Below are 8,973 nucleotides of genomic sequence, written 5' to 3'. Positions count from 1 at the left end.
ACTGACTAAATAAGTTAATTTAAGTTCAAATGACTAATTTATTAAATTTTTAATCTTTGTATATGGCCGTATTTGTCTAATTCTAAATAGAGAAATCAGGTGGCGACAAATTGTATTTGATTCTCGACAAGCTTTCGCACAACCGTGCTTCATCAGGTCAAAGTATAAATGAAAACAAATAAAATGCACGTAAAAGCACAGGCGCAAGTAAAAGGCGATAAGGATGGTGACGTATACCATATCCACAGGCAAATGCTCGCAAAAGCGTGTTACTGACGCAAAAACATTAAATTTTTAGAAAGTAAGTGCATTTATTTGTTGGTTAATGGCTGTATTTGTTATATACATAAAGAAGTCAAACAAGTGAAAACACGTTAAATAGAATGCTAGGTATTTTTTATAAGCAGGTGGGCACGAGGGTTGATGAAAGCCTTTAAAAGGGGGCCACGAAGCATAAAAAGTTGAGAACCACTGCCCTAGTCTGACCAGCGCCGTGCCACTGTTTTGGCACCGGATTTTTGGTCCTGTTTGGGGTATTGATGGGTAGGCTAATGGGTGGGGTTAGAAAATGGGTTAGTGTTGAAATTATTAGGGGAGTTAATGATGTACTTAGGGTGGAGTTTGGGGTTGGTTAAAGTGTTGTTTAGGCCTAATTCTGACATTTTAGGTCTTATTTCGACGGATTTAGGACTTATTCCGATTTAGACGGTGCTACTACCTTTAGGTATTAGTCCTATTTTGGCCTTATTCCGAATTGTGTTTTATTCTGACGTTGGTGTTGTTCTTATCTCGGTCTTAAGCTGGAGTCCAACAACTAGTTGCCAAAAAGCAATGGCAGCCGTCGCATTGATTATACCTAATGTAATTTGTTACTTTCGTTTTGTTGAAAGGTGAGCACCATTTTATATATTGGGGTAAATCTGATATTCATCTTTGTTAAAAGGGTAAAATATACAAAAAAGGTTAAGAACCCCTGAACTAGACTAAACTTTTAAAGCGGACGCAGCGATTAACGAGAACGAGAAGCAGAGATTTTAACTGTACGTTTTACTTCACGAGCAGGATGATATAAGAAGAAAGTTTAGACCAGGGTTTCTCAACCGTGGCCCTCGGCCCCCCTGGTGGGCCACGGAGCGGTCATTGGGGGACCACGGGCATACCTCTCCAGCTAGATATTGCGAAAAAAAAGTGTCACTATTTTCAAAATTTACCAGTTGACTTGATTTTGTGTTTTTATTATGACGATTTGTGTTTTTATTATGACGGTTTGTAACACATTTTTCTGACACCTGCTTTGACTAGTAAGTATTGATGTTGAAAGTAGATTATAGAATATTGAATCCTTTTTATTCGATTTATCGCGGAAAGTTACGCCTAATTGGTCGTTTGCGAGTGACAAGTTTGATTAGAGACCTGTCGCTGTGGCGAAACAATTACTGTGCTGCTTTATACGTAGCCATGCAGTTCGGCGTCATCGTTTTGTTTCGGGCGGCCAATTATTACTTGGCGATACCCTTGGCCTAATCTACGGGTCGGCAACGTACGGCTCGCGGGCCGCCAATGAAAATTATTCGGCCAGTCGCCTCTTTGCCAAACTAGACACGAGTCCATTTCAAATACTTTTTGACTATTTTCACTAACTAAGTGCGAAAAATTTTCGCGCTTCGTGCGAATAATCTTTCTACATTTGGTTATTTTACGTTGGGATGCTGTCTTTTGAACTAGATCAACGCTTCTTTACCGTTGTGTCGTGGAAGGCAACCAACTGAATCGCGGACATGGCTGTATTTGTTATCAACGTAAAGAAGTAAAACAAAAGAAATGACTTCAAACACAATGCTTGGTATTTTTATAAGCAGGGGGGCCACGAGGGTCGAGAGCCTTTCAAAGGGGGCCACGAAGCATAAAAGGTTGAGAACCACTGGTTTGGACAATAATTAAAAAACTTTAGTCAAAGATGGGTCATCTATAAATTAACCTGGAACCTGACTGCATTCAATAATTTTTGGCCGCCAAAGATTTACGCCAAAATATCGGTTGAAATCCTACACCAAAGTAAGACTATACTCCAAAAACGACTCCGGCAAATATATAACGCCAAATGACGTCACTGGCGTGATTTTGGGCAAGCATTCCACGCCAAACATCTCTGGCTGGAAGGCAGTGAAATGCAATCAGGACCTGGAACAAGTCCAGTTGTTTACCATAAATGGCAAGTTAGCATAAAAACTTTTAACTGATAAACCTAACCTTTGATGAAATTGAGGCTTTTTTTATAGGCCTATTGTATTTTGTAGGTATTGATCGTATTATTGGCAATAACAAACTAATCTCGGATTGCAATACTTCACATGCCAATATCTTAAGTTAAACGTTTTGCAAAAAAATGTTTAACGTGTGCGAACTTATGAATAGTGAGTCCAATTTCGTTTAACTAAAACAGTTAGTTTGTGCACATGTTTACCTTATTTGTCAAACAAATGACTTTAAATCGAAGTCAGTGTCATCATAAGCAAACAAATTCAGTTTGTTTAAAGAAAGTGTTTCAGACTAATGTTCCCTCTAAGGTGCGCAACCGAGCAATTGCGCAGCCACGCAAGATATTTTCGTTATTGTTTATAGCTAAAAGCAAGAAAAAAAAACAAATCTGCATTTGGAATTGTGACGTAATCCATGTTTTGCGGTAAACTACATTGTCTAATGCTAATCGGTTTTCATCATCCATGCTGTGTATATCTTTTTATCTCACGTAGAATCAAATGTCTACACAGGAAAACCAAGCTTCCTTCAAGGGCAATAATGTGTTTAGTGCTGAACACAGCAGTTGAGTGTTTGACATAATTCGGGATCATGAAATCGAAATGCATTATTAGGGACGTATATTTATAACACAAATGCAATTTCTACGTGATTTCTGTGCAGATAGCAGCGGGGCCAATGGCCCTCACAAATTGATAAATGCAAATGGCATCACATAACCTATCTTGCTAAATTGAACGTTTTGACAACTTAACCCAGTGTTTCTTAACCTTTTTTACCCCATGGCGCACTTGTAAACTTTTGAAAACGTGGTTGCGCACCTGGCGAGCGAAGCGAGCGTAAAGGTAGAAAACTGCATTTGAATAAATAATGTTTTTTTTTCTATTGAAAGTTAAAGGTAAATCCAACACTGGCTGGTGGCTATTTCATTATGCCTGATCTTTACAAAACGACCGCTAGATGAGAACACACATAAGACCAGCAATGCAACAACATCTAAATCCGAATAATCTCTATTACCACAGTATTAAGACCAACGACATTATAAAGCAAAATATGCAGTAACAACCACAACAGAATAAGATCTTAAATTGTCCTAAATCTCTCACATCCTAAAAAGGACGTGGTGTGTGACGGTTGGGGGGAAATTTTTGCCATCGGTTGTTTTGGTGTCGACTTTGGGCGCCCTCTGGTTTGAACGGCGCATCTGTTTTGGCACTGGATTGTTCGCCCCCTGCTTGGGGTAAGGCGCGGTAAACGGTTGAGATTAATATTTAGGTTAGGGTTGAAATTATTAGGGTGTTAGTGCTGAAGTTAGGGTTGGCGTTTGGGGTTACGTAAAAGGTCGCAAAGGTCATATCCTGACCATTTAGGTCTTATTCCTAACAACATTTTAATCGGATGGGGGAAATTCGAAGACGTTTTAACAATTTGGGCGAGCGCTTTAAGTTTAATATTAATACTGTACCGCTATATCTATCATGACTACAAGTCTACAATCCTGCAAATCATTAATTTTGTACAACCTGGAATACACAACCTGCATATACGAATAATTGTTCAGAATTTTCCTAAATAAAAGTTAAAAAAGAGATTTCTGCGTCTCACATATAGAGAACACATATACTTCAGGGAAACACACAACAAAACATACAAAGCAACAAACGCCATAATAAAACCCAATACGCTTTTAGTGTCAGATCTAAATGGTCTAACGCCGTGCGTGGCATCGGCCGTTCTATAGTGTCGACGTATATGCGCTATGTTTTAAACGGCGGCGTTCGGGAACGCTGTTTTGACACCGGACTGTTTGTACTTGATAGATGTGAAAGGGGATACACTCTCCGTCACTAGTTAAATAAAAAATAACACAGAATTTGTTTAATATTTATTTCCTTGCGGCTCACCTGGCAACCTCCCACGGCGCACCAGTGCGGATATTTTTTCGCGCGACTGCTTTGTTGCCATATCCTTGAACGTAATAAACTCGATTGTGTTGTAGAGTTTAACCGGAAACAGAAAGTTTTGGGGAATATTTGTTTAATGGCGACACGCTTGGTGACGTCGTACAAGAAAAACACGCTTCGTGACGTCGTACAAGAATACAAAAAACAGCGATCTGCCGGGGCTCCTGCCAACTCAGCTTTAAAATATTCTTGCGCACTAAAAAAATATTTGCGCTGTACTAAATTTTGTTAGAGGAAGCACTGATCCAGACCTCTCCAGCCTTTGCAGCGGCTCCCTTCATACGGGTTATTTTTTTTGAGCGGAATCGGACTCGGGAGTTCGCAGTCCTGATTGTGTGTTTCATTGAACCCTCGAAAATATTTTTTCGTTAACTTACAAAATCGATACAAATCATTCTTTTTTCTTTGTGCAAATCGATAAATTGTTTGTTAACGCAAGGTGTGGTGTTCTTATGGCAGGGGCGGATCCATGAGGGGGCACGTGGCTATGCTCTCCTCCCCCAACTCTGTTTTTTGCCTATTTTAACTAGGTAAATGCAAACAGTTTTCGCCCTCCACGCGAATCTAATAAGGTTTCTAGGATGTCTTGGCACATAAAAAATCGTTTTAGCACAAAGGCGTCGTGCTACCCATCGCATCTTAAAAAATAAAAGTTTGGACAATTTAAACAATATAAAGGCGTTTTGCGTTATGCACGAATATAAAGCATCGTTGTAGCTTTTGTATCGAAGGTAACACTGTCCATAGTGTCTAATGTAAAAATAAAACAAAATAAACAAACTATGTGAAGTTAATGAGGTTACTTTTCATGACATCACGTTTAGATATAACTTTATGAAGTCACATTTTGGCGTAACTTTGCGAAGTCAAACGATGACGTAACGTTATGACGTCATCTTTGAAAACAATTTGTCGTAAAACTGATACCGCGTGAATTGGAATCTTTGTTTAATCAGCGAATATTCTCCGGACTATTAGCACGTCTCTGAATACTAACAGGAACAGACTGCTCCATTTACAAAGCGACTAAAAAGATAAACATTTCAAATCATACACGCTAAACGGATGCACAGCAACATGCAAAAACGATAATTTTGCGTTGTCATAGCTAACAAACGAATAGGCTACAGATTGTTTTGTTTGGGGGGCTTTCGCGTGCTAACGCTAACTGACAAAACACCAATTGTTATTGTTGCTACAGCACTTTTTGGAAATTAAAGTTCCAATAATTCGAAGACCACATAATGATGTCGTACAAAATAATTTCGCAAAGAGAATTAGGTTTTAAGGTTAAGGTTGTTTAAGGCGCTAATAGTATTTAAAAAAAAATCTTATGTAAGAAAATATGAGTGGTTCTTCCAAAGAAAGATTAGGCTAACTCCTAAACGAGATAAAAAGTTTATTATAAATCAAATACGATTCGCGTAAAAGCGATTACAATATATTCATTTATACAAAACAAAACAATGCCATCAGGTATCTTGTGAAAAAAACGTGTAAGTGTTTGCATGATGTAGTTCAAGTTGGCTAACGATGTAGTTTCAGCACACTATGGACATTCTTTAAAAAAGCTTTTAACTCACATCCGAATCATTTAGACATTTGACAAAATGATTCGATTTGGGCCGAAGTTTGAACATGCGTTTACAGAGTGCCAATACTTGTGCGATCGATATATGAAATAACGTATTTTTATGGAAAGTAGATTTTGCGTATCGAAACTGATTACTTGTTCAACACAAGGTCCCAATTATATTATGAAACTCTTTACTGTAGATTCAGCGTTGCATAGGTCTATTTGCGAACTATAGGCTGATATCGCTGTCGATCCGGTATCAATTTTGTTTTTACAATTTAGCGATGATTTGCGATCCAACGTAAATTTGTCGGAAAATATTAAACTACCGATCAAAGGTATTCTTGGCGGTAGAGCAGATTTTGTCCAACAACGTTAAAATGTCCTTCGCACATTTCAACCATTTGTTTATTTAGTTTTAGTAATAAAATTGTTTATTTAGTTTCAGTAAAAAGTTTGTAACGGATCGGACCGACGTATTTAACCAAAATATCGGGTTTTGAAAATCGCGAAAAAACACTACTTTTGTGGCATTTTGCCATGCCTGCGGCCGTTGATTGTAACCTTTGCGGTCGTGCAACTGCAAGTGTTTGGAAAAAGAAAGTGTTGTTGACGGCGTACGTTGATGTAAACTTTTTGCTCGCCGAATGTCGAAATCTGCTATTTAAAACTGGTCTAAATTTATAGGTAGGGTGTTTATGTCATAGACCAGGCAGACATCATCTCCAATTGCTGGCTATTCGATTGGCTAAGAGAATTATGAGCAGGGATGCATCCGGAGAGGCCAACATGCCATGAAATTAGATTGGATTTTACGATTAGACTGGATTTCAGTTGCATATTTGCGCAAGCAAAGTATTTCGCTCGACAACAGATGGTGATTTCAAGATTATTTGTTTTAAAACGTCACGTTATAACGTAAATTTGTAACGCCAATAGCTAAAATGTTGTGCACCCCAGCTGTAGATATGACTGAAGGACGCGAAATACAATTTTGTCTGGGCGGCACACGAATTAAAAGTTAAGTCACAAATATCCTTAAGAACATATCACACATTCGTTTACTTTATAAACGTCTTAGGTTGGGGAGTTTTTTTCAATACGAAGTGCTACATTATAACACAGTAATCAGTAAGGAAAGGAAAAAACTGTTCCATTCTGTTAAAGTTGCCAAAACTTTTATGTTCATCGCGAAATGTACGACGCATTAAAACGATTTCATCAAAATCGGCTAAGTTATACATGAAATAAAATTCCGATTCTAAAACAAAATACATTTGCGTATTTACAGTAGACAAAAAATCAGTTTGGGGACATGGCTATATATGGTTAAGGGATCCACCTTTGCTAACTATTTGGGTATTTGGCTTAGCAGGCAAATTTAAAAACAACATATTTTAGGATTTACTATTACAATTGCTACTCACACTAATACATATTTTTAAAAGTAGGAAGTAAGTGTTAAAACACTAAGTTGTTAGCTTAACAGTCTGTCATTAGCTTATTTATATTGCTGTTTGATGAAGTAAAAAATAGATCGTTCATATGTGTCAACGAAAAGTGAAAAAAAAACTAAAAAAAGTTAAAGTTTTTTAGAGCAAAACGAACACAGCAAGTGCGGCTAACACGGTTTGTACAAGTATTTTATGAATAAAATAGGCTACTCTTATATTCAGCCATGTAGAATTTTAAACAAATACAAGTGCAAAGTAGGTCAATATGCTTAGACTGTTTGAAAGCTGATCATATTAGTAAAAAACGTGCCCAACAATCTCATGCATTCTGTTCGCCACCATTTATAGTGTTTGATGTAGCGCAACAGTGTGACCTGCTACCGCATTTAGACACAATTAGTTTAAAGGTATTTTGCATGATATTGGAATAAATGAGCGGGTTAAGGGCACTATTGATCGGCAACAGAACAACAGCGGCAAAAGCGTACACATCCTGTGGGATTTCTATGCCAGCCATTCCAATGAAAGACATGATGCAGATGGGCAGCCAACACGCCAAGTCAGTAGCAACGAGAAGGAAAACTTTGCGTTGCAGAGAAGCGCTTTTATTTTTTGATTTGTTGGGCCCTTTTTTGACAGATCGTAAATAAATGGCGACATAAGCGACAAAGATGTATAAAAGAGAAACGAAATTAAATGAAATCATGGCAATGGAAAATGCATTAAAATTAGCCTTATCGCCTTTTACTCTAAACAACTTTGGAAGGCAAACACCGTTTGTGCTGTAATAACCGTGGTATCCGATCACGTTCGGAGAGTGCGATTTAAATTGGTAGGTCAAACAATATTCAAGTTCTTGCCAGTCGTACGCAACGGCGGAAAAACTGCCATTATTCTTTAAAACGCCAAGTCGAGTGACAAAGCGGTGTACCTCTGCTAAAGTTACTTTGCCTCTGCGAAAATAATCGCTCTTTGAAATGATCATTTCGCTCACTACATAAGCGCTCAGAGGTTTAGACAATGGTAGGATAGCAATTGTTAGAGAGGCTGTCCACAATAACACTATAAGGCCCAGAACAGTGCGAACTCTTAGCATGCGGCTTTGAAATGGGGCAAAAACACCATATATTCTATAGGATGTCAAGCATATCAAAGTTGAAACAGATGCTTCACTTGATAGAACGGTAAGGAAGCCAATGGCGCTACAAGAGGCGCTGGCGCGCCATGTTGTGTCTTTGACGCAATACGACCCTGAAAAACTAGCCGCTGTTCCGCCTATGGCGAACAACGATACGCCCATCAGAAAATCAGCCAACGCAAGATTTAACACTAGAAGGTTATTGATGATGGGCATCGGCATGGTTTCTTTATTTTTGTTGAAGCTCGCAATCAATCGTATCGATTTCGCCATCACAAGCAAGTTACCGAAAACCGCCAAAACTGCCATTATCCAAACAACTGCGCGCAACGCGGGATTCTTGATCATTTCGGTGTTAGACGACACGCTTTGAAGATCTTCCGAACTATCCGGACACTCGTCAGAAAAGTCACTGCAATCTTTTTTGCCATCCATTACCTGCATGATGAAGGTGATCGGTTTAGTTCACAAGAAACTCAACTCTGTATTAACCAAAATAAAGTTCCTAATATGTCTTTAACTTACTTAATAAATTTGGTATTAGTACCGGATGGACATCGATACCTCCCTACACTATCG

This window comes from Ascidiella aspersa, chromosome 1 (genome assembly GCF_963924565.1).
Source record: "Ascidiella aspersa chromosome 1, kaAscAspe10.2, whole genome shotgun sequence".
NCBI classification, from domain to species: Eukaryota; Metazoa; Chordata; class Ascidiacea; order Phlebobranchia; family Ascidiidae; genus Ascidiella; species Ascidiella aspersa.
Note: the sequence above shows the minus strand (reverse complement) of the source record.